We start from the raw sequence: 5,546 nt of genomic DNA, 5'->3' as shown, positions 1-5,546 counted from the left end.
ATGCCAACTCAAGAGGAGGCATCTGAGTACTTTTTGAAGAACAAGCAGGAGCAGCTTGGTTACTTGATAGCATCAACTCTGAGGATTGAGAAGGGGTTGGCCACCCTAACTCAAAACCAGGAGAGCCTGGAAAGAATCATGGAACAAAAATTCTATGATCTAGATGTCAAAGTAACTGAGATTCAGTCAGTTGTGGAGCAGCTACAGGATGACATGCAGGAGAGGAAGGGCAAGACAACCACTGATCCATTTGCCAGAGTGCCTAGAGCTCAGAGATCAGCTGCAGTGCCTGTGACAGACACCAGAGCCACTTCATCTGCACCAGCTACAGCTCCTACAGCTCCAGTGCAACCAGCTCCAGCACCAACTCCTCCAGCTCCATCCACATCAACTGAAGCCTTCGTCCAAGGAGCCATCTCTACACCACCACCTGAAGATCAAGCCTGAGAGTCGATCTAGTACTATGCATTTTCTATGAACTTTTTGGTAACTTGTTTCCAAAGGGGGAGAAAAATGTATAGATCATAGGCTTCGAGAGAGAGAGTGTTGCTTTTTGTTCTCTCTTGCCTTGGTGGTTAAACTTTGTTTGATTTTGATTGCTTGAGATACTATGCTATTATCTGTGAGATATTGATGATCATGTGTTTGATCATAAGCTACACTTATGCTTTTTAGATGATATTATGTTACCTATCCCTATATGATCATTCACTTTGCTTGGTGATGAGTGCCTGTATTCAATCTTTATTATTTTGAGCGCTCCACCAAGATGTATGTGACATGGAAGAGTAACCCATGAGCCTAATTCCTTGTGCATTTGCAGGCCAAAGAAAATCTTAAACTATGCACAAATTTAGGGGGAGCTCTTGCTTATCACATACTTCTCAAAGCGATGATGTTTTTCAATATTATTATCATTTGTCGAAGCTTTGATCTATATGTTGTCATCAATTACCAAAAAGGGGGAGATTGAAAGTGCAACTATCCCTAGGTGGTTTTGGTAATTCATAACAACATATAGCTCATTGAGCTAATGCTATTCCAAGACAAATATTTCAGGAAAGCTCAATGAATGGCATGGCATGGATGATGAAAGTGGCCCTCAAAATACTAAGGACAAAGGATTGGCTCAATCTCACAAGCTTAAGACTCTTCATTTTACATTTTAGTGATCCAAGATCACATTGAGTCTATAGGAAAAGCCAATACTATCGAGGGATGAGGTGTTGCTTAATGAGCCTCTTGCTTCAAGTGCTTAGTGATATGCTCCAAAAACCCTCAACTACTTTCTCACCTCCACATATGACCTAAACTCAAAGTAAAACTCGGCCGTACCGATTCTTTCTATCCGGCGCCACCGAGTTCAAATGTCGTAGCCACTGCCAAAAACCCTAGGCAAATCGGTCTCACTGATAGGGATCTCGGTCTCACCGAGATGGGATTGTAATCTCTCTGTTTCCCTTCATAACGTTTCGGTTTAACCGAAGTGAGCGATCGGTCCCACCGAGATTGCAATGTAAACTCCCTGTTTCCCTTCCGTAACATTTCGGTCTCACCGAAAAGATCGAATCGGTCCCACCGAGTTTACCTGACCAACTCTCTGGTTAGCTTATTACCAAAATCGGTCTCACCGATTTTGTGTAATCGGTCTCACCGAGATTACGTTATGCCCTAACCCTAACCATATCAGTCCTACCGAGTTGCATGTCGGTCCCACCGAAAATCCTAACGGTCACTAGATTTGCTGAATCGGTCCGACCGAGTTTACCAATTTGGTCCCACCGAGTTTGGTAAGTTATGTGTAACGGTTAGATTTTGTGTGGAGGCTATATATACCCCTCCACCTCCTCTTCATTCGTGGAGAGAGCCATCAGAACAAACCTACACTTCCAATTTACCATTTTTGAGAGAGAACTACCTACTCATGTGTTGAGGCCAAGATATTCCATTCCTACCATATGAATCTTGATCTCTAGCCTTCCCCAAGTTGCTTTCCACTCAAATCTTCTTTCCACCAGATCCAAATCCCATGAAAGAGAGTTGAGTGTTGGGGAGACTATCATTTGAAGCACAAGAGCAAGGAGTTCATCATCAACGCACCATTTGTTACTTCTTGGAGAGTGGTGTCTCCTAGATTGGCTAGGTGTCACTTGGGAGCCTCCGACAAGAATGTGGAGTTGAACCAAGGAGTTTGTAAGGGCAAGGAGATCGCCTACTTCATGAAGATCTACCGCTAGTGAGGCAAGTCCTTCATGGGCGACGGCCATGGTGGGATAGACAAGGTTGCTTCTTCGTGGACCCTTCGTGGGTGGAGCCCTCCGTGGACTCGCACAACCGTTACCCTTCGTGGGTTGAAGTCTCCATCAACGTGGATGTACGATAGCGCCACCTATCGGAACCACGACAAAAACATCCGTGTCTCCAATTGCGTTTGAATCCTCCAAACCCTTCCCTTTACATTCTTGCAAGTTGCATGCTTTAATTTCCGCTGCTCATATACTCTTTGCATGCTTGCTTGACTTGAATTGTGTCAAGATTGCTTGACTTGTCCAAAGATAGCTAAAATCTGCCAAAGTCTAAAATTGGGAAAAGGTTAAGTTTTTAATTGGTCAAGTAGTCTAATCACCCCCCCACCTCTAGACATACTTCAAGGTCCTACACTAATGTTGCACCTTCGCACGTCAAGTATGTCTAGTGGTGGGCTCATAAAATTAGGGTGCTACTGTTGGGGAACGTAGTAATTTGAAAAAAATTCCTATGTACACGCAAGATCATGGTGATGCATAGCAACGAGAGGGGAGAGTGTTGTCTACGTACCCTCGTAGACCGTAAGCGGAAGCGTTATGACAACGCGGTTGATGTAGTCGTACATCTTCACGATCCGACCGATCCGAGTACCGAACGTACGGCACCTCCGAGTTCAGCATACGTTCAGCTCGATGACGATCCCCGGACTCTGATCCAGCAGGGTGTCGGGGATGAGTTCCGTCAGCACGACGGTGTGGTGGCGATGATGATGTTCTACTGATGCGGGGCATCGCCTAAGCACCGCAACGATATGACCGAGATGGAATATGGTGGAGGGGGGCACCGCACACGGCTAAGGAACGATCATGAAGATCAACTTGTGGGTTTATGGGGTGCCCCCTGCCCCCGTATATAAAGGAGCAAGGGGAGGAGGGCCGGCCAAGGAGGAGGAGGCGCACCCAAGGGGGGAGTCCTACTCCCACCGGGAGTAGGACTCCTCCTTTCCTAGTAGGAGTAGGAGAGAAGGAAGGGGAAGAGAGATGGGAAGGAAGGAGGGAGTGCGGCCCCTCCTCCTAGTCCAATTCGGACTAGGCCTTGGGGGGCGCGTGGCCTGCCCTAGGCAGCCCCTCTCTCTTTCCCGCATGGCTCAATAAGGCCCAATACTTCTCCCGGGCGAATTCTCGTAACTCTCCGGTACTCCGATAAATACCCAAATCACTTGGAACCTTTCCGAAGTCCGAATATAGTCGTCCAATATATCGATCTTTACGTCTCGACCATTTCGAGACTCCTCGTCATATCCCCGGTCTCATTCGGGACTCCGAACTCCTTCGGTACATCAAAACTCATAAACTCATAATATAACTGTCATCGAAACCTTAAGCGTGTAGACCCTACGGGTTCGAGAATAATGTAGACATCACCGAGACATGTTTCCGGTCAATAACCAATAGCGGAACCTGGATGCTCATATTGGCTCCTACATATTCTACGAAGATCTTTATCGGTCAAACCGCATAACAACATACGTTGTTCCCTTTGTCATCAGTATGTTACTTGCCCGAGATTCGATCGTCGGTATCTCAATACCTAGTTCAATCTCATTACCAGCAACTCTTTACTCGTTATGTAATGCATCATTCTGCAACTAACTCATTAGTTACATTGCTTGCAAGGCTTATAGTGATGTGCATTACCGAAAGGGTCTAGAGATATCTCTCTGACAATCGGAGTGACAAATCCTAATCTCGAAATACGCCAACTCAACATGTACCTTCGGAGACACCTATAGAGCTCCTTTATAATCACCCAGTTACGTTGTGACGTTTGGTAGCACACAAAGTGTTCCTCCGGTAAACGGGAGTTGCATAATCTCATAGTTGTAGGAACATGTATAAGTCATGAAGAAAGCAATAGCAACATACTAAACGATCAAGTGCTAAGCTAACGGAATAGGTCAAGTCAATCACATCATTCTCCTAATGATGTGATCCCGTTAATCAAATGACAACTCATGTCTATGGCTAGGAAACTTAACCATCTTTTGATTCACGAGCTAGTCAAGTAGAGGCATACTAGTGACACTATGTTTGTCTATGTAGTCACACATGTATTATGTTTCTGGTTAATACAATTCTAGCATGAATAATAAACATTTATCATGAAATAAGGAAATAAATAATAACTTTATTATTGCCTCTAGGGCATATTTCCTTCAGTATCCCACTTGCACTAGAGTAAATAATCTAGTTCACATTGCCATGTGATTTAACACCAATATTCATATCTGTATATGATTAACACCCATAGTTCACATCATCATGTGACCAACACCCAAAGGGTTTACTAGAGTCAATAATCTAGTTCACATCGCTATGTGATTAACACCCAAAGAGTACTAAGGTGTGATCATGTTTTGCTCGTGAGAGAAGCTTAGTCAACGGGTCTGTCACATTCAGAGCCGTGTGTATTTTGCAAATATTCTATGTCTACAATGCTCTGCACGGAGCTACTCTAGCTAATTGCTACCACTTTCAATATGTATCCACATTGAGACTTAGAGTCATCTGGATCGGTGTAAAAGCTTGCACCGATGTAACTATTTACGACGGGCTCTTTTATCACCTCCATAATCGAGAAATATTTCCTTAGTCCTCACTAAGGATATTCTTGACCAATGTCCAGTGATCTACTCCTAGATCACTATTGTACTCCCTTGCCCAATTCAGTGCAAGGTATACAATAGGTCTGGTACATAGCATAGCATACTTTATAGAACCTATGACTGAGGCATAGGGATGACTTTCATTCTCTTTTCTATTTTCTGCCGTGGTCGGGATTTGAGTCTTACTCAATTTCACACCTTTGCAACATAGGCAAGAACACTTTCTTTGATTGTTCCATTTTGAACTATTTCAAAATCTTGACAAGGTATGTACTTATTGAAAAACTTATCAAGCGTCTTGATCTATCTCAATAGATCTTGATGCTCAATATGTAAGTAGCTTTCTAAGGTCTTTCTTTTAAAGAACTCCTTTCAAATACTCCTTTATGCTTTCCAGAAAAATTCTACATCATTTCTGATCAATAATATCTTACTCACATATATTTATCAGAAAGGCGGTAGTGCTCCCACTCACTTTATTGTAAATATAGGCTTCACCGCAAGTCTCTATAAAACTATATGCTTTAATCAACTTATCAAAGCGTATATTCCAACTCTGAGATGCTTGCACCAGTCCATAGATGGATCGCTGGAGCTTGCACATTTTGTTAGCACTTTTAGGATTGACAAAACC

This window comes from Triticum dicoccoides, chromosome 6B (genome assembly GCF_002162155.2).
Source record: "Triticum dicoccoides isolate Atlit2015 ecotype Zavitan chromosome 6B, WEW_v2.0, whole genome shotgun sequence".
NCBI lineage: Eukaryota > Viridiplantae > Streptophyta > Magnoliopsida > Poales > Poaceae > Triticum > Triticum dicoccoides.
This window is presented reverse-complemented; position numbering follows the sequence as displayed.